Source organism: Panthera leo, chromosome D2 (assembly GCF_018350215.1).
Source record: "Panthera leo isolate Ple1 chromosome D2, P.leo_Ple1_pat1.1, whole genome shotgun sequence".
Lineage (NCBI taxonomy): Eukaryota > Metazoa > Chordata > Mammalia > Carnivora > Felidae > Panthera > Panthera leo.
The window spans coordinates 1,578,291-1,600,418 of record NC_056689.1 but is presented as its reverse complement, the minus strand read 5'-3'; the positions used below and the strand labels follow the sequence as shown (position 1 = coordinate 1,600,418).

The following is a 22,128-nucleotide window of genomic DNA, read 5'->3' as shown; positions in this document are numbered from 1 at the left end:
ACGCACTTGTAGGATCTGTGAAAGGAAGTCTGGAATCCCAGTCTCAGATAAGGATGGACAATTCCACATTTAATTGTTCAGGTTCTTTAATAGGCGAAGATACAGAAACTGTGGTGTTTCCTAAAAAATTACCCAAAAGAATGGAGATTTTCACATTTAAAAAGTGAGAGAGAACAAAGTGAGGCTGTACTTGGGCTTTATTTTCCTCTCCAGGAGGAATCTGACGAACATCTGTAATCACTCAGCTGCTGTACACACATTTCCCTTATTCTATCTGAATGACCTGGAATGGGGAAAAAGCAGAAGAGAAACAAAGGACAAAATCTGGAACAAATTCCACAAACACACTGTGTATTTCTGGCCATTTATCACTCTGCACAGCGAACGCTGCTGACCTGGCTGCGTCTGGCTCCTCGGGAGTCCTGCCCAGGGACAGCATCACGGAGTCCTGCCCAGCCACACCATCACAGAGTCTTGCCCAGGGACAGCATCGTGGAGTCCTGCCCATCCACACTGTCACAGAGTACTGCCCAGGGATAGCATCCCAGAGTCCTACCCAGCCACAACATCACTGAGTCCTTCCTCCCCAGGGACAGCATCCCAGAGTCCTGCCCAGCCACACCGTCACACAGTCTTGCCCAAGGACAGCAACATGGAGTCCTGCCCATCCACACCATCACTGAGTCCTTCCTGCCCAGGACAGCATCCCGAGTCCTGCCCAGTCACACTGTCACAGAGTCTTGCCCAGGGACAGCATCCCGGAGTCCTGCCCAGCCACACCGTCACGGAGTCTTTCCTGCCCAGGGACACCATCCAGGAGTCCTTCCCAGGGACAGCATCCCAGAGTCCTACCCAGCCACGCCATCACTGAGTCCTTCCTGCCCAGGGACAACATCTCGGAGTCCTGCCCATCCACACCGTCACGGAGTCCTGCCCAGGGAAAGCATCATGGAGTCCTGCCCAGCCACACCGTCACTGAGTCCTTCCTGCCCAGGGACAGCATCCCGGAGTCCTGCCCAGCCACGCCATCACTGAGTCCTTCCTGCCCAGGGGCAGCATCTCGGAGTCCTGCTTATCCACACCGTCACGGAGTCCTGCCCATCCACACCATCACGGAGTCCTTCCTGCCCAGGGACACCATCCAGGAGTCCTGCCCAGCCACACCATCATGGGAGTCCTGTGCAGGGACAGCAAACACCCTTATCAACACACTGACCAAGAAGCCCAGCCATGTGGGTGCCCAAGAGATTACATCACTCTCCTTCAGCTCAGGCGGGAAATATGGCCAATTCTAAAACCGGAATGTATCAAAAGTGGACAACCATTCTTGCCCTTCAAGTGTATTCGTGACGACACTCCCGTCAAGTCCGGCTCACAAAGGAGGCAGAGTACCTGTGGACGTAAAAACACCAGCATCCTTTCCTTGCAACATATTCACAAATAACGGTAATATTTTTTTAACAATCACGAATTTGATGAGTTCACCACTTCAAGCACTGTGCTAAGTAATTTCATGGATTATATCATGTTTTACTCACAAGAATATTACGACAAAGACAGCCCCAGATATGGATGAGAAAACCTAGGAAGGGAGATTATTTGACTTGGTGGAGACAGCACAGATACCGTGTGGTGGAGTCAGGGTAGAAACACATAAATCTGGCGTGTCTAAGTCCAAAGCCTTAACTAAGATGTTGGGGTTTATGGATAACTGTTGTTACTTGACAATATACACCCTGAGGGGCGCCTGGGTGGCTCGGTCGGTTGAGTGTCCGACTTCGGCTCGGGTCATGATCTCACGGTGTGTGAGTTCGAGCCCCACGTGGCGCTCTGTGCTGACAGCTCAGAGCCTGGATCCTGCTTCGGACTCTCTGTCTCCCCCTCTCTCTGCCCCTCCCCCATGCACACTCTGTCTCAAAAATAAATAAACATTAAAAGAAATTTAAAAAAAAAAAGAGAAAATATACACCCTGATTATGGTTTTGAGATACCTTTCTCTCTCCCTGTCTCTGTCTCTCCCCATCTCTCTGTCCCCCTCCCTCTCTCTCTCCCTCTCTCCCCCCCTCCCTCTGTCTCTTCCCCTGCCTATCCCTCTCTCTTCCCCTCCCTCTCTCCCTCGTGTGTGTGTGTGTGTGTGTGTGTGTGTGTGTGTGTGTGTATTCCTTAGTTAAATCTCTTGGAGTCAAATTAAAAAAATATTTTTACCATTTCTCAAAGAAAAAAATTCTTTACCTAAATTTACAATTGAAGAAGTGTAAGAGCAAAACAAAATATAAAACAAAGGACTACAGAGGTAAAATTCTCCTTTAATGCCTCATCCCTAAAGTGCTATTTTCTAAGTAGGATTATGAATGCTGGAACTCTGTTCAATAAAACATTTATTAGGCCAAGGTGACTAATGCCACACTCGTAAAGTGCTCTTCACAGAAAACATACTGCACAAGAAAAGAGCCAAATAAAACGGGTTGTAAACACGGCTTCCGTACGGACAAATCAAACAAGAGACCTGGAAAGAAGGAACAAAATTATAGAGTGAAAACATCATGAAAATAAAGAATGGACTGAGCGAAGGCCTTTATCTTTTATCCTTATGAACAAATGAGGCAGGCTTGATACCAAGAGATACATGGTCTCCCAAGTCAGGGATGCTCGAGGAAAAACCAGAATTAACAACTATTATGTAGAAGCATTTTTATCTCATGGAGGAAGGATGAGCTACAGGAATTTAAACACAATAAAATAACGGTGCCGAAGGGCCTGGTGAATTTCCGGCCCACAGAAGTCACCTTCAGTTTTGACTTGAAAGACCTGTCACTTACGCTGTCTCTGAATCACTGAGGGCACGGACTCTGAAGGACACGGTAAGTCCTGCACCTCAATGCACTCTTTCAGGGGGACACCACGTTGAGAGGAGCTTACAATGGGCAGTGCGTGCTTTGATGCTTCAAGTCAAGTTCTTCTTTAATCCCGCAAATACGCACGAGCGCCAGAGAGAATCATTTGCGTTATGGGTCATAATTAAGCGTGCGTGCTGGAGAAAAGTAAGAAAAAACAGAGCCTGATTTCATTAGTGACATCCTACTATCTGCTCCAAAATGCCTCCTGCCTTTAAAAGAGAAAAGCGTCCCAGTGGCGTGATAACCGTTTTCCCAGCCTGGCCCTTGTCATTGAAAACAATCCTACCGACATACGTGTGCACAGAGACTGGAGGAGAAACGTTTAGTCTGCTCAGTGGGGCACTACTGTTGGAAAGAGGGCACGCTGCCCACCTGGGAGAAGGGTGTCCCCTGAGGGTGGGCGGTCCAGCGCCTGTCCCACAGGTGTGCGGGGATAGGCCCAGAGCGGTGCACGCCGGCCGGCGTGGAGGTGGCAGTGCGGAGCCGCGGTGCAGCCCCTTTAGGAATGGCACGACCTCAGACACACGACCACTGGAAAGAAGAGCGCTCAGAGCAAACCCTTCTCTGGATGTGCCCGTATCTGCACACTAGAGATCTCGTCTTCACCCGGTGTGGGAAGAGTACAGACAAGTGTCACAGAGGGGCAGGTGTCCCGGGGCCCAGGGGGAGGCCGGGCGCTCTGCTGCTCTTCTCCCAGGGGCCGGGTGTGCGGGGACCCTCCTATCGCCCCCAGGAGTACTGGCGGCGGGTGCTGTGCGGCACCGGGCATCAGAGAAACAGTTTCGGCCAGGGCCTGGTGAATTCCGAGCCTCCTAAGTAGCTGCCTTTTGAGCAGAGCAGACGTTCGGGACCGGGCAGGCCTGGGCAGCACGTGGGGAACTCGGAGACACAGGGTGCACGTAGTGAAGTCACGGCATATCAGCACAACTGCCCGGGGCTGCACAGCTGGACGCTGCTCCCGGCTCCCTCCACACGGCTGCTTCCATCCGGATCCTGCTCTGGGCCAGGACGGTGACGGGGGAAGTCGGCCCTGACCCCAACGGGAAGCGGGAAGGACACGAGGTCTGCTTTCTGGCAGGTAACACACCAACCCCATCCTTCCCTCTAGATGTTTCCTCTTGCGTGCATTGTCTTCACCCCTACACTATTCCTACCTGGCATTCACAAGTCCTGGCTGCCAGGTTCCAGGAGCCAGCTAAGCCCGGCGTCTCTGAATTTCTCGTTTCTTTTTCTTTCTCTTACAGATATCATTTTGTAGCCGGGAGGACAGGCAAGGACATTTGTTAATAATATTCATGAAAACAGATTACCTTCTAGATGACAATTTAAATAAAATTATTTAATTTACATGAACACCTACGATGCTGAAATATGAACATGAAAGAAGACGAAGGTCCTAGAACGCAGAGTCAGAGTGGGAAATGCGACTGTAAAGCCATCTTTCGTCAAAGTCTGAGAGTAGTTTCAAAAAATGAAAACAAACAGGCCCCGGCTAAGCTAAGTGACCACTGCCAGAGCAGTGCCGTGGGCAGAGGACGCCAGGCATCCGACCGCGTAACTGTCCATTCTCTCTTCTCATGCTGATGGTGAAGCCTGTTCTCCTCTAGAGCGATGCTCCTTTGCTTTTCCTTGTGCGAATCTGAGCTATTCTGTGAAGTCTGCCCAGCACCCCGTGGGGATCTTGTACGGATATCTAACTTCTCATGTACTTGCATCCTTAGTCTTCACAGCAAATTATCTTCAAGTTTCTAGGCTCCACAACATGTTTTTCTACCTAGGAAGGTGACTTGCACATTGAAAAGTCCTGACGCATTTGTTTGGTGTTGAAGTATACATCTTGTATTTCTAGGGTAAAGATGCTTCCTCTACTAAGCGCTATTTGTAGGTTAAATGTTTCTGTATTCATATAGTTTTGACACTGCATATTCTATGCAGTTCTAACTTTTCAGAACAAACGGGTATTCAGTCCTAGTGGATTAAAATTAATAGTCTGGGATTTACCCCAAATTTAGGAATCTGTTACTGCCCTTTGCTGTGAAAATATCTGTTGACAATAATATGAAGGATCTATAGACCACGAGTTTCAAAGTATTTGGCTAGGATAATAAAATTTCACCTTTTAAAATATCATTATTTTAAATATTGCACTCACCATTGGCCTCAGTTTCCTTTTACTGACTTAATTCCGTGTCTGAGAACCACTTTAGATTTCTGTAACGGTTCTTCTAATAGCTGTTCACCTGTTCTTAAACTTCTAGATAAAAAGTGTCATCTGGTATTGTCCCTCAATTCAAAGCAACGTGGTAGTCTAAAGTCTGTAGTATTAATTCTGAGGCTTTACAAACTCCCATCAGATCAAGTGAACATAATTACAATACAAAACAACAAATTCCATTACACAACCACCTAACAAGAATTATCACCATCCTATACAAAGTTGGCTCTAGGTCTGGTTCAGCACACCTGGTAACGACAACCTGGAAATACATCCGCTGGTAAAATTACCTCAAAATGGAACCGGGGTATTGACAATGAAATGGAATCTTTATAAGGCAGACTGGGTCACAGAAAAGTACCCTGAACTCAAAGCCTGCACATTATTTTAGTTTTTGCTCTTTCATAGTTGAAGCATCTAGACACAGAAGTTGATTATTCAAAGACCAGAATGTGGTTGTGGCCCACATGCAAATTATTTGTTTCCTACAAACGTGCTCTCTTCCAAGCCACTCGTCTTCTCAATGGTGGGTACTTTCCTCCCCAAGCATTCACGCCAAGTACTTACTTTCCCCACCTCCTTGCTCTTCTGTGAGAAACAGCTCCATGCACTGCTTGGTTTTCATTTCCATTTCAGGGCTCTAAGGAAGTAAGGCACTCGCTGGCCATCTCTACAGAATACGAAGACCGAAGTCCTCAAATCCATTTCTAACCCTGTCTATGCCCCAGGCTGTGTCACCTCCAACAACAACCAGAGCAAGAGAGCGAGAGACCACAGGACGGGGCCGTGCCCTGAGCACAGTCGCACTGCTTACCGAAGAAGCCATGCATCATTCGTTAAGAAGCTGTTTTCAGAGATACGTACTGGCTTTATGACGAACCAAACACGGAAACTGGGTATTGAGATCTGGTCAGCGTAAGTGTAACAGAGGCCAAAATCCTTCAAACCTGGAAGTGACCAAATAGCCAAATGGACTCCTTCCCTTCAAACTGGATGGATACTATTAAGGAAACACACATCCCAAACAAAAGCAACAACAAAGAACAGCCAACTCTTAAAAAACAAAAACAAAAACAAACTACAAGCATGAAAGTCTAGATGTGCACATCTTCTAACTTCTGAAGCCTCCATGGTCCCCTCGCGTCTGGACTCCTCAGTGACCATACGTGAATCGGGGCCGGATAGGAGACAGGTTCTCTCAGGACAAGAACCAAGGCTGCAGCAGGGATCTGGGCCCTTCCTCATCAAGGAGCTCTGGGTCTGTCCCACGCCCGCTGGCCACACCCACACAAGCACAGAGGCCAACCAGTTGTTTACAAGACGGAAAACATCGATAATGACAGGACGCCGGGCAGTTATGTTCATCTTGACTTTGCCAAATCTAGTAAAGTCTAGGCCACTTTTGATACAGGTACTACTTGGAGGCCTTTTGATACAGGCCATGGAGGCCACTCTGTGGTCGATCCACTATCCCGAAAGTCTGAGGAACACACGGTCTCTGCTCATCTCCAGGAACCCAGAAAGCACCAGTGTGGACGGCAGTGAAAACAGTAAAGGGGTTATGGTCCTGCACAGCCACACTGAACTTGCAGGATCTAAGACTTAGGACTCGTGACCTGTACACCACTACTTTACAAGTCTTTTCTCTTCAAGGTTCAGAATCAATGTTAACTTTTTCAATTGAAGGATAACTGACACACAATATTGTATTACTTTCAGACGTACACAACGTGGTTCACTATTTGTACACACTGCAAAACAGTCACCAAGGTCAGTGTACCTGCCATCTGTCACCACACAAAGTTGTTATAATGTTACTGACTGTATTTCTTTGTTGTACATGACATCTTCTTTATTTCACAACTGGAAGACTATCTCTTAATCCCCTTCACCTACTCCATCCATCCATCCATCCATCTTATTTAAACAAAGATATGTTCAATGTGGGAACAAACGAGATACCATACCAAATGGTACAATCATATGTGATTAAGAAATGGATCTGACATGTTAAATCTTTAGAGGTAACATATAGGTGCATTAAATAAAAGACACAGAAGAAAGTGGAATTGGAAAAATAGACAAAAGTTCCAACAAGGTTCAAACAAGTACAGCTAAATATATTTACTAACTCCATAAATACTCAATTTCAAAATGTGGAGTATTATTTTATCTACACTATTCACGGTTTCTCTGGTCCCTGCGTCAACCTTACCAGGTCAGAGCCCAGCCGACTCACGAGCAGAGAATCCTGGCGTCAAGAACCAGTGGCTCCTTTCAAAACTTAAGAGACCAGAAGTCTCTCCCTGTGACGTAAAACTGGAAGGCAGGCAGAACTCAAGGCATGCAGGAAATGGATAAATAACTAAGTTACTTGACCTAAGCAGTATCACAATGACTTATTATCCCGGAATATCTTATCCATATGTATACCTGTGAAAGGTTGACGTAAACACGCCTGTTTTCCTAGTTCTCTGCTCCAAGGTTTTGACATCACTAAGCTGTCCCCTGAGGATTCACTCACATATCCACATGAACGCCAAAGAACTGTCCTTTCTGACTTCACATATTAACATACCTAGTTATCCCATGTTCTAAAATTGAAAGAGTTCTTCAGAGGAAGCATCTAATTTTTAAATCAATGAAAACCTATAAGCCTTGCCACACAGTATTTTCTCTAGAAAATGCAAAGTTATAATGTGGAAATGGGACATTTTGACAAGTCCTTAAAAGCCACTAAATAAATACACCTTAGGCAATCGGGCTCTGTGGAGGCCATCACCTCTCACCATAATAGCTTCCCACGTAAGACTCCTCAGCTCACCCACCCTACAGGTGGATAAATTATTATTATTAAAACCAGTCCCTGTGACTTATTTTAAGGGCACAGCTTCAAAGTAAGAATGCATGACCTAATCATCATTTTTTAATTAAGCTTTTAATTCCAGTGTAGTTAACACGCAGTGTAATATTAGTTTCAGGAGCAGACTTCAGTGACTCAACACTTCCCTACATCACCTGGTGCTCGTCACAAGTGCCCTCCTTCACCCCCAGCCCGATTCCCCCATCCCCCACCCACCTCTCCTCTGGTGACCACTGTTGTGGTATGTTCTCCATAGTTAAGACTCCAGTTCTTGGTTTGTCTCTTTTTTCTTTTTCTGATTTGCTTTGTCTCTTAGATTCCACATGAGTGAAATCATACGGTATTTTGTCTTTCTCTGACTGACTGAATTCACTTAGCATTATATTCTCTAGCTCATCTATGACACTGCAAATGGCAAGATTTCATTCTTTTTTGTGGCCAAATAACATTCCAGTGTGTGTGTGTGTGTGTGTGTGTGTGTGTGTGTGTGTGTGTGTGATATATATATATATATATACACCATATCTTCTCTATCCATTCATCTATTGATGGACACTTGGGCTGCTTCCATAATTTGGATATTGTAGATAATGCTGCTATAAACATAGGGGTGTATGTATCCCACTGAATTAGCGTTTTTGTATTTTTTGGTTTGATACCCGGTAATGTGATTACTGGATTACAGTGTAGTTCTATTTTAACTGTATGAGGAACCTCCATACAGTTTTCCAGAGTGGCTGCATCAGTTTGCATTCCCACCAGCAGTGCAGGAGGGTTCCTTTTTTTCCACATCCTCACTAGCACCTGTTGTTTCCTGTGTTTTTGATTTTAGCCATTCTGACAGGTGTGGGGTGGTACCTCATTGTAGTTTTGATTTGGTTTTTCCCTGATGATGAGTGATATTAAGCATATTTTCATGTCTGTTGGCCACCTGTCTTTGGAGAAATGTCTGCTCATATATTCTGCCCATTTTTTAGCTGTGTAATTTGTTTTTTGGGTGTTGAGATGTGTAAGTTCCATACATATTTTGGATATTAACCTTTTATTGGATATGTCATTTTCAAATATCTTCTCCCATTCAGTTATTACCTAACAATCATTAATGAGAGATATTTATATCCCACGATCCAAAAATATACCATGGTCTTCATTTTATTAAATGTTTAATTTTTAAATGTACAAATTTTTAAATTTGTGTTTACACTGCATCCCAGGGATAGCAGATTTAAAAATAAGGTTGTAAGCAGACTATCAAAATTCTGGGAAATTATAATAGAGTAGATATGTAGAACTCTTCGGTGAGGAAACCTATAGAAAGAGCGAGAAAGTAGCTTATTCCAGTTTAACTAAAAACCAAATACCTGAGTGTCTGTCCACACTTACTCACGAATACTCTAAACCGACACATCTGCCCTGATGTGGGCTTTCGTGTTCCACCTCCTCCTTTCCTGCCACCTCTCCTACTATTGCAAAGTCACAAAGGAACCAAAATTGAGTTTTCTACATATTACCACTAAAAAATATATATGAAAGCTTTTTTAAAAACTGCTGATCATGCACAGCAGAAAGTAGAATCCGTACTTTTTGGGAAAATACATTAGCTCTCTGCAATGGGCAAGCATGGTCCCCAAGCTAAGCTACAGCCCTGATTCCATAAAGCACTTCTGAAATGTTTGTGACTGCAGAATATACAGAATTAGGGGGGAAAGGGTATATTCAAATTATAGTATTTTTACATCCCTGAATAAAATTGACACATTTTGTTGCTTTTGCAATTGTCAGCCTATACATCGCTTCCACCCAAGAAAGAGTGAATTAAAACATTAAACATCTGAATGACCAGTATAGGCACAGAGACCTTCTCTACATGAAGAGCTATTTATCCATATTTCTCTAATCTACTGGTCTTCTTTCCTCTGTCTCAAAGAATGTGGTTTTTATATAGTATATTTCATCAAGTTAGCATTAAGTATTATATTTTAAAGAAAAAGAAAACTCTAACCTATAGTAATCAGAAACAAAGAAAGATTGGGTGAAATCCAGTTTTCCATGTAATCCTTTAGTAAGAAATAGGCTTATAGTGAAGTAGATAAACAGGTAATTAATGTAGTTAATGTAAATGTATGCACGAAGGGAAAAAAATCCTTAAGAAGATACTTGGAAAGAGAAAAAGAGGGCAAAAATGGTAAAGTGCTATCAATCTAGGCCTAGCATCAAGTTTGTAGCAGGAGAATCTACAGGTATTCTCTGATGATCAGGATTCACCTCTAGTGAGCATCTATTACTTGTAAAGGATTTGTGCCTTCCCAAGATTAATTTTAAAAAATACCCATATAGGCATGTGGAAGTGTTTTAGAGGAGGGACAAAGTCAGGGAACAAATGAAAAAAGATGAACTTCATTTATTCACCAGCCCACTCACCTCTGTGAGGTGATCTACTCATCCAACTATCCACGCCATACTTTCACCATCTTGGAAGGTGCACAAAACTTAGGAAGCCCTCCCAAGTCCATTTATCTTCCTATGAGAGCAGTGGTGAGGTACGGTCTTTGTAGTTATTTGGTTTTCTGACTATATTGAAAACTAAACTGTGGGTTCTCCATGGTACTAAGGAATTTAAACACAGGACTGAAGTCTTCACACCTTAACATCATAAAAGCCATATTATGAAAAGCCCACAGCTAATATCCTCAATGGGGAAAACTGAGAGCTTTCCCCCTGAGATCAGGAACACGACAGGGATGTCCACTCTCACCACCGCTGTTTAACAGTGTTGGAAGTCTTAGCCTCAGAGATCAGACAACAAAATGAAATAAAAGACATCCAAATTGGCAAAGAAGAAGTCAACCTTTCACTTTTCTCAGATGACATAATACTCTACATGGAAAACCCAAAAGACTCCACCAAAAAGCTGATAGAACTGATATAAGAACTCAGCAAAGTCGCAGCACACAAAATCAATGTACAAAAATCAGTTGCATTTCTATACACTAAAAATGAAGCAACAGAAAGAGAAATCAAGAAATCATTCCCATTTACAGTTGCACCAAGAACCATAAAATACCTAGGAATATACCTAACCAAACATGTGAAAGATCTGTATGCTGAAAACTACAGAAAACTTCTGAAGGAAACTGAAGAAAACACAAAGAAATGGATAAACACTCCATGCTCCTGAATTGAAAGAACAAATATTGTTAAAATGTCAATACTACCCAAAGCTATCTACACTTTCAGTGCAATCCCAATCAAAATTGCACCGGCATTCTTCTCAAAGCTAGAACAAGCAATCCTAAAATTTGTATGGAACCACAAAAGGCTCCAAAGAGCCAAAGTAATTTTGAAGAAGACGACCTAAGCAGGAGGCATCACAACCCCAGACTTTAGCCTCTACTACAAAGCTGTAATCATCAAGACAGTATGGCATTGGCACAAAAACAGACACATAGACCAATGGAATAGAATAGGGAACCCAGAATGGGACCCACAAATGTATAGCCAACTCATCTATGACAAAGCAGGGCAGAGTATCCAATGGAAAAAAAGGCCATCTCTTTAGCAAATGGAGCTGGGAGAACCGGACAGCAACATGCAGAAGGATAAAACTAGACCACTTTCTTACACCATTCACAAAAATAAACTCAATATGGATAAAGGACCTGAATGTGAGACAGGAAACCATCAAACCCCTAGAGGAGAAAGCAGGAAAAAGCCTCTCTGACCTCAGCCGCAGCAATTTCTTGCTCAACACATCTCCAAAGGCAAAGGAATTAAAAGCAAAATGAACAATTGGGATCTCATCAAGATAAAAAGCTTCTGTACTACAAAGGAAACAATCAACAAAACTAAAAGGCAACCGACAAGATGGGAAAAGATATTTGCAAATGACACATCAGATAAAGGGTTAGTATACAATATCTATAAAGAACTTACCAAACTCAACACCCAAAAAACAAATAATCCAGTGAAGAAATGGGCAGAAGATAAGAATAGACACTTTTCCAAAGAAGACATCCAGATGGCCAACTGGCACATGAAAAGATGCTCAACGTCACTCCTCATCAGGGAAATACAAATCAAAACCACATTGAGATACCACCTCACACCGGTCAGAGTGGCTAAAATGAACAAATCAGAAGACTATAGACGCTGGAGAGGATGTGGAGAAATGGGAACCCTCTTGCACTGTTGGTGGGAATGCAAACTGGTACAGCCGCTCTAGAAACCAGTGTGGAGGTTCCTCAAAAAATTAAAAATAGACCTACCCTATGACCCAGCAATAGCACTGCTAGGAATTTACCCAAGGGATCCAGGAGTGCTGATGCATAGGGGCACTTGCACCGCAATGTTTATAGCAGCACTCTCAGCAATAGCCACATTATGGAAAGAGCCTAAATGTCCATCAACTGATGAATGGATAAAGAAATTGTGGTTTATATACACAACGGAGTACTATGTGGCAATGAGAAAGAATGAAATATGGCCCTTTGTAGCAACATGGATGGAACTGGAGAGTGTGATGCTAAGTGAAATAAGTCAGCCAGAGAAAGACAGACCCCATATGTTTTCACTCTTATGTGGATCCTGAGAAACTTAACAGAAGACCAATGGGGGAGGGGAAGGAAAAAAAAAAGATGGAGACAGCCAAAGCATAAGAGACTCTTAAAAACTGAGCACAAACTGAGGGTTGATGGGGGGTAGTTGGTGGGTATTGAGGAGGGCACCTGTTGGGATGAGCACTGGGTGTTGTATGTAAGCGACGATTCACGGGAATCTACCCCAAAACCAAGAAGAGCACACTGTATACATGGTACGTTAGCCAACTTGACAATAAACTATATTAAAACCAAAAGAAACAAACAAAAAAAAAAAAAAGACTGAAGTCTTAGTGGGGTTTAAACCCAAGCAAAATAGGTATTTCAACAATCCAATGTTAGACTGTCAAACTTGAATCAAAAATCAGTTATCACCACTTAGTGAGCTGTTGTGCCTATGAAAATGTTACTGTGCCTGGAAGTCTGTTTGTATCCTTGTTGGGAAAAATGGTTTTTACAGATGTAACTCAGCAAGGATCTCCAGACCAGAATATCCTTCTTTAGGGTGCTCCCTAAGACCAATGTCAAGTTCTCCTGAAGAGAAGAGGATGAGAGAAAACACTCAGAGAACACCACGTGCAGACACACAGAGACTGGTGTGACGCTGCCACAGGCCGCGAACACCTGCCCCCACCGGGGGCCAGAAGAGGCGACAGCAAGTGTGGCGGCCAACAGTGATTGCAAACTTCTGGCCTCCGAAGCAACGAGACGAGTGCCAATTTTACCGCACTCTGCTGTGGAAGGTGTTAAGAAACAATCCGCAAGCACGCCTCCCTCACAAAGTAGCAGACAGAACTGACGTGAGCATTTGCTGCACGTGGTAAGTGGGACCGCATGTGTCACTGGGCCCTGCCTGCCATCACCCTAGGGGCTGGCCTAGCAGCTGTCTGGTGAGAGACGGCTGCAGCCTGGACGCCTGTGGTGGGAGTGAAAACAGAGACAAACCTGAGACGTACTCAGGAGGCCGAAGTTGCAGGACGTGATGAAGACTGGGACGCCCGAGGCTGCAGAAGAGACTCCCAGAGACTCTGGATGAAAACCGGAGACGTGTGAGCTGTACGTCTGCACACTGTACGTGTGTGAAGGGCACATGGCTACCACACCAAAGGGTAACCTGGGGCAGGATCCCCAGGGCGCCACTCTGCGGAAAACATTAGGTTTGCAGAACATTTAAGGAAAACGGCGATGATAGCTATTTTGGGGGCCATTTGACTGAACAGGTGCATTCTTCTAATACCACCTTGTATTTCCACGGTAATAACTTCCTTTAGCTCTGGAGCAACGGTCTGAACATAGATGTTCTATTTAACATTTGAAAAGCCCATTGCAGTTTGCCAATTTTTTGTATGGCAGATATTTTAAGAATGTATTCACCTTGTTAACGTAAAAGTTATTCCTCTGCACTGAGTAGCATCTCTGCTGCTACCTCATTTCTAACGCCTGTGCATTAACTCACAAGAGCACACATTTAAATAACATTCCACGTGTGATCTGTTTCAGAACGGTCGTATATGCGCACTACAGAGGAAAGTCAAAAGTTCCTTTGGTAATCACTACACAAAGCACTGAAGAGTGAAATAAGGCTTCCAGAGTCCTATTAAAAAGGTCTAGATAAAACCTAGTTAATAATCCTACAGCAGCATCAGCCACTAAACAGTCAAGACCCTACCGCTGCGCAGTCTGAGTGATGCGGGCCCCCAGGAAAGCCCTTGGGGACAATGGCTCTGCTTCCCTTACCTGATCTCATCATTACAGAAGGAACTTTTTAAAAATAATGATGTGAGCCTTATAAGGCCAGCTTGGGAAAACAAAGCAAATTGGGCACCACTACCTTGGAAAAGTAACAGAACAGGAAAAATGGCATCACCTTTTCCAGCCCTTCCTCTTAAGCCCCAAAGAGCATTCTGACTGCTCTCCTCGCACGTATTCGTTTATACCTCTCACTTGCTTCTCCAAGAAACTCGACAGTCCCTCCCCAAAGTGAAGTAGGTACATTCCGTATTTACTTAGCACTGTGAAACAACGTGTAGTTTTTACTTCACTGTTGTTGCCAGTTTGTCTTTTCTTCTAAAGCCCAAGCGCTTTTGAGGCAGGGAACCCGTTTTCGCTCCTGGATCCCCAGCCCCTTAACACAACGCCTGGCGTCCGGTGGCACTTTGTAAGCACTTGCTGATATGAAGAAGGACAAGCACCTTCTCACCCTGTGACGTGGTCGGCTCCCGCTCTTTTGCTCGTTACACCCCTGTTAATCCCAGTCAATTCTGAGAAACCACCCACGCTTGCTCCTCACACCCCGGCTAATCCTAATCTATTCTGAGAAACCACCCAGGCTCACAGTGACTGAGTTCTCCTCCAAGTTCCTAAAATACAGAAAACACTGGTCTTACAGTTTCCAAGACCATCGTAAGTTTATTATCTATGCAAATAAACTAACAGATGTGTGGCTTAAACTTTGACTGCTATTGCATTACACAAAAATGACCGCATAGGTTTTACTAAATTTGGGATTGGTTAACATAAAATACAGACTACATAGCATGTGTTTAAAATAAGAAGAAAAAAAAAAAGAAACTTTAGGAAATTCCGGAAGGACCTCAAGGATATAGATATTCCTCCAAACAACTGTAGGGGTTAATCTGTGAGAATTGCTAGCAGCAGACAATGCTGTATGTTTCTGGGTGAGCTGCAGCACTATTTAATATCTGGGGGGTCAGCTTTTCACTACAGACATGCACGTCCAAGGTGGACTGTGAACTTCTCCATGGATTTTTCGTGCTCAGATCGTCACTGTCCACGAGACACTGGCATAGATCCTCGCATATTGTTCGTGATCATTTACTGATGGCTACTCTGTGCCTGTCTTACAGATGAGGATGCTTAGTTTGAGAAAGGGAGCTATAATCCTAGTAAACTACACCCACAAAGACTTAGGTCAAGTTAAGACACCACTTTGTATTCAATGTTTCAACAAATGTTTTCAGATGAGTGAGTTAACACAGAATATAAATATAATAACAAAGCAGATAAAATCACATGTAAACCAAGTTTTGTTTTACAAAGGGTAGAACGTTTTTTATGAGATTGTTTTTGTATCTCCTGTCGTCCATCTATTTGCTTAGTATTTGCTGCCTTTAAACACTTTTTTCTTTTAGCATATCCTTTCTTCCCAGTTTGGTTGACATCGTGAAAACGGACTGTCTAATATCTCTTTAAACCATCCCAGTCTTGTCCACGATTTACGCCCAACACCTCTTTGCTGATTAACCTGACGTACAACTGAATTAACGTCATTGGAAATGAAGTCCGTCTTGACTGAAGTTTCAAACCCCCATTGCCATCAGACCGGAATAAAAGGGAGCTCAAAGAAGAGGGAAGCACTGCATGGTTTGGAGGCCACACGTCGATCCCCAGGCCACATATCGTTGCGTCATTTTTGGCACTGGAGGAGGATTATCTAAGTTTCGTTCCTGTTTTGTTCCTAAATTCGTTCATGCCAGGTGTGTCTGCAAAGGGACGCTCTCCCTCCCGGACACTATGCTGACAGAACTTTGGGGCGAGGCGGGGGGTGGGGGGAGGGGTCCTTTATCTCTTCACTCAGTCCAAAGCAAAGCTGGTGATGAAGACCATGGTAGCCAGTTAATGTTACTCAGCGTAAGAGCCGGCACTTACTGAGTGCTTACTCAGTGCGATCCGCTCAAAGTGACCTGCAAGTATCGTGGTCGGCAGCCTTTACAACGATCTTCATGCCCATGGCAAGCAAATACGCTGAGGTACAGGGAGGTCGGTATGCCTCACCGCCAGGTAAGGGACAAGTAACAGGAGAGCAGGTGGTAAAACCCCAGGAGTCTGACTCCACAGCCCACATTCCTCTGGCCCAGCAGAGAGGAGTCACAGGCGACTGGAGGATGAGAGATAGAAACTGACCAGCATTTGCACATCCAAGTTCTAAAGGACTGTCAAGTTTTTCCAAAAGAATGTTAATCTAATCATTTTAGGACAGGTAAGATACGTCTGGCTTAATCGGTATCTTAGCAAAGTTTACTTTTAAGAAAACGTTTTAAAATTAACCTTTAATATGTGTCCAGAATAACTCACAATGGAAAACGGGCAGAAAATTCACAGAAGAAATAGAATGGTTAAGCAGCAAGAAAAATCATTATCTTCACCTGTATTTTCTTCAGGTTAATAACTGAATTTACATGTAAGAGTCATAAGACTCAAAACTAGGTATAACTTTACTAGACAGGAACCTTACTTTAAAAAAATCCAAAGGAAATAATCATAAAACATAACAAATATATACATAACAATGTTAATAATGAAAAATCAGATTCAGCCTAAGCATCTGGAAAAGGAACATTCACATAGGGCACACCTGTGTAATAATGTGAAACTATAAAAATAAATTATTATGCAGCATTCCAAAAATTTATGAAGATCTCAATGTCATTTGAAAATGTTGATACTTTGATATGAACTGTGTTGAATATGTGGAGCTAACTGAGGAAACTGCCATCTTGATAGTATTAAGTCTTCCAGTCCGTGAATTTGGGAGTCTTTTCATTCATTTAGTTTCTTCAATATCTTTCAACCATGTTCTCTAGTTTTCAGTGTACAAATTTTATACTTGTGTTAAAACTATGCCGAAGTATTTTATTTTTTTGTTACTAGAAAAGAAATTGTTTCTTCATTTCGTTATTTGATTGTTTATTGCTTGTTTATAGAGAAAAACTGATTCTTGTACATTGATCTTGTATCCTGCAACCTTGCTAACCTCATCTACCAGATCTGTTCATATTTTAAGGGATTCTTCAGAACTTTCTAGATTCAAGATTATAACATCCAAAAAGAGATATTTCTACTTCTTATTTTCCAACTGAGAAGGCTTTCATGTGGTAGCAGTTAAGGTGGTGGAGAAGTAGGGGGACCCTAAGTTTGCCTCATCCCTTGAGACAAGCAGATAAATATCAAATTATTGTGAACAACCAAGAAATCGATCTGAGGACTGAGAGAACAGACTGAACAACTAGAAGTAGAGAAAACAGCTGGATCACAGAAGGTAGGAGTTGCAGAAAGTTGATTTGGGGAGAAAAGTTGATTTGGGGAGAAAGTTGATTTGCAGACGCCACAGAGGGGAGGGAGAACTGGGTCACAGAGACAGAAGGCAGTGAGAAAGTGAGGGTGAGAGTGAGAGAGAGACAGAATGTGCTGGGGATTGCACAAGAGAAACTCTTCCCCAAAAACCACTGACTGGGAAATGGAGAAGGGCTGAATACCACAAGTTATTACAAGCAGCGGAGCACAAAGTCTGAAGGTTTAGAAATCTGCACCATCGCTGGGGTCCTGCAGGGCAGGCTTAACCCTGCGTGCTCCTGTGGGGAGGGAGGGTGGAAACCCGGGAGCAGGCAGCATGGTCTGAGGATCTCCTGGATCACAAGGGGAGAAACAGTTGCCCCACTTGGAGTGCATCTGGGAGTCACGGCACAGCCTCTCCAGGGACAAAAAGAACTGGCAAACCTCAGCACCACCTTTGTGCTGCACTTTGCCATAACCTCTGAACCACTGCTCAGTCCTGCCACTGCTTTTCTGGCACAACCTTGCAAATAGCATGAAGGTGACAAAACAATCCTCCAGAGGATCAACACGGGTCCCCATCGTGCAGGTCCCTAAAATTTGGAGTTTGGGGTTTTGAAACACAGACATGCGCCTGAGATAAAACACAGGAGTATTGTGTTGACTGGCAGGCAGACAGCTCGGATGCAGGCAGGGTGAAGGCAGGTTAGAGAGGGAGGGAGCCAAACCATAAGAGAGTCTTAAAAACTGAAAACAAACTGAGGGTTGATGGGGGATGTGGGGGGGGGGGGTGATGGGTATTGAGGAGGGCACCTGTTGGGATGAGCACTGGGTGTTGAATGGAAACCAATTTGACAATAAATTTCATATAAAAAATTTTAAAAATAATAAATAAATAAATAAATAAATAACAAGTAATATCCATTCTTCTCAAACTGTTCCAAAAAGTAGAAATGGAAGGGAAACTTCTAATCTCCTTCTATGAGACCAGCATTACCCTGATTCCAAAACTAGACAATGAGTCCACTATAAAGGAGACTTACAGGCCAATATTCCTGATGAACATGGATAAAAAATTCTCAACAAGATACTGGCAAATAAATCTAACAGTACATAAAAAAAAAAAATTATTCACCACGATCAAGTGGGATTTATTCCTAGGCTGCAAGGCTGATTCAGTATTCCCAAACCAATCAACGTGATACACCACATTAATAAAAGAAAGAAGAAGAACCATCTGATCCTCTTATAGATGCAGAAAAAGCATTTGACAAACTATAGCATCTCTTCCTGATAAACACTCTCAACAAAGTAGGGACAGACAGATGAACATACATGAGCATCATAAAAGCCATGAGACACCCACAGCTAATATCACCATAAACAGGGAAAGACTGAGAGCTTTCCCATTAAGGACAGGAACAAGACAAGGATGTCCCGTCTCACAATTACTATTTAAAGCAGTACTGGGGCACCTGGGTGGCTCAGTCGGGTGAGCATCCGACTTTGGCTCAAGTCTCTCGGTTCTTGGGTTCGGGCCCCGTGTCAGGTTCTGTGCTGACAGACGGATCCTGCATCCTGCTTCAGATTCTGTGTCTTCCCCTCTCTGTGCCCCTCTCATGCTCTGTCTCTGCCTCCCAATAATAAATAAACGTTAAAAAATTAATAATAAAAATAAAGCAGAACTGGAAGACTTAGCCTCTGCAATCAGATAACAAAATAATAATAATAATAATAATAATAATAATAATAATAAAATGCATCTACATGGGCAAGGAAGAAGTCAAAACTTTCACTATTCACAGAGGACATGATACTCTATGCAGAAAACTCAAAAGACTCTAGTAAAAATTGCTAGGACTAATACATGAATTCAGTGAAATCACAGGATATAAATACCACATACAGAAATCTGTTGCATTTCTATACACCAATAATGAAGCAGCAGAAAGAGAAATCAAGGAATCCATCCCATTTATGGCTGCACCAAAAACAGTAAGATACTAGGAACAAACCTAACCAAAGAGGTAAAAGATCTGTCCTCTGAAAACTATAGAAAGCCTATGAAAGTAAATGAAGAGGACACAAACAAATGGAAAAACATCCTATGCTTATGGATTAGAAGAACAAACATTGTTGAAATATCTAAACTACCCAAAGCAATCTACACATTCAATGCAATCCCTATCAAAATAACACCAGCATTCTTCGCAGAGCTAGAACAAACAATTCCAAAATTTGTATGAAACCACAAAAGACCCTGAGTAGCCAAAACAATCCTGAGAAAGAAAAGCAAAGCTGAGACATCACAATTCCAGACTTCAAACTGTATTACAAAGCTGTAATCATCGAGACAGTATGGTATTGGCACAAAAACAGACACATATATCAATGGAACAGAAGAGAAAACCCAGAAATAGACCCATAAGTTATGGTCAACTAATTTCTGACAAAGCAGGAAGAATATCCAATGGAAAATAGTCTCTTCAGCAAATAGTGTTAGGAAAACTGGACAGCAATGTGCAGAAGAATGAACCTGGACCACTTTCTTACACCATACACAAAAATAAATTCAAAATGGAAGAAAGACCTGAACGTAAGATAGAAAACCATCAAAATCCTAGAGGAGAACACAGGCAACAACCTCTTTGATCTCAGCTGTAGCCAACTTCTTTCTAGACATGTCTCCCAAGGCGAGGAAAACAGAAGCTAAAATGAACAACTGGGGCTTCATTATGATAAAACTCTTCTGCACAATGAAGGAAACAGTCAACAAAACTAAGAGGCAGCCAACAGAATGAGAGAAGATACTTTCAAATGACACATCTGATAAAGGGTTAGTATCCAAAATCTGTAAAGAACTTATCAAACGCAACACCCAAAAAACAAATAATCCAGTGAAGAAATGGGCAGAAGACATGAACAGACACTTTTCCAAAGAAGACATCCAGATGGATAACAGACCCACGAAAAGATGTTCAACATCACTCATCATCAGGGAAACACAAATCAAAACCACAATGAGATACCAACTTACACCTGTCAGAATGGCTAAAATGATCAGCTCAGGGAACAGCAGATGTTGGTGAGGATGCAGAGTAAGGGGAACCTCTTATAATGTTGGTGAAAACACAAAGTGGTGCAGCCACTCTGGAAAACAGTATGAATGTTACTCAAAATTTAAAAATAGAAGCACCATGACCCAGAAACTGGACTACTAGGTATCGACCCAACAGATACAAAAATATGAATTGAAAGGGTTATACGTACCCCCATATTTATACCAGCACTATTAACAATAACCAAACTGCGGAAAGAGCCCAAGCGTCCCTTGACTGAATGGATAAAGAAGATGTGGTATATGGGGTGCCTGGGTGGCTCAGTCAGCTCGGCGTCCAACTTTGGCTCAGGTCAGGATCTAGCAGTGTGTGAGTTCAAGCCCCACATCAGGCTCGCTGCTCTCAGCATGGGGGCCACATCATATCCCCCCCCATCCCTCCCCTCCTTATGCCCTTTCTCTCCAAAATAAATAAACTTAAAAAAAAAGGATGTAGTATGGGAGGTGTTTGTGGGTGCGTGTGTGCATAAACAGTACAGTGGATCATTACTTGGCCATCAAAATAAGTGAAATCTTTCCATTTGCAATGATGTGGATGGACCTAGGGTGTATTATGCCAAGGGTTAGTCAAAGAAAGACCAATACCATATGATTTCACTCATATGTGGAAAAGATGAACACAGTGGAAGGGGAAGGAAAGAAAAAGAGGGGAAGCAAACCATAAGAGATTCTAAATGGTAGAGAACAGAGGGTGGATGGAGGGAGGTGGGTGGGAGATGGGCTACATGTACTAAGGAGGGTACTTGTTGGGATGAGCACTGGGTGTTCTACTCCTGACACCAATATTATACTGTATGTTAACTAACTGGAATTTGAATAAAAATTGGGGGGAAAAAGAAAAAGAAGTTGGCTGAAATTAGTGATGTTCTGGATAATGCTGCTTTAAAATTCTATCATTATTATGAAATTGCTATTCCAGTTCTGAATAACTATGAACTAACAGTTTTATAACCAGTTGTCTCTGTGAACATTTCCCACTGTGGGGACTAAGACATGACAGAAAAGCATAAGTAGATTCTATAAATCTCTTGAGTGGTCTCTGCTTTTCCTGGAGGATCTCAGTTGCCCAATTTGGGGGGCACCTCCTACAGTTTTAAAAAACTCCTGCTAGTATTATCACTCTGTGCAGAAAAAAAAATAAGCAAGAATAAAATGTTCTCTGGATGGCTGAAACGCTCAGTTTTACTTTTATACACCATCAATTTCGCTAGTTATGCATATCATGAGAGACCTTTTTCCCCCTCACTTACTAACAGACGGTAATCTGTTTTCAAGAAACAGAATTCTGTGAGAATGATCTTTTGGACCACAAAGATTTAGATAAAAGTAAGCATATCTTTCAAACCTGTATTAATGTAATGTCTCTT

General features: G+C 42.9%; 1 protein-coding gene across 1 annotated transcript in view; it reads right to left on the bottom strand.

Annotated features, from left to right (window-relative positions):
• The window catches only part of LOC122202657, a 193,136-nt gene that overhangs the window by 126,977 nt on the left and 44,031 nt on the right, over nt 1-22,128 (bottom strand). The gene's annotated exons all lie outside the window — the stretch shown is intronic.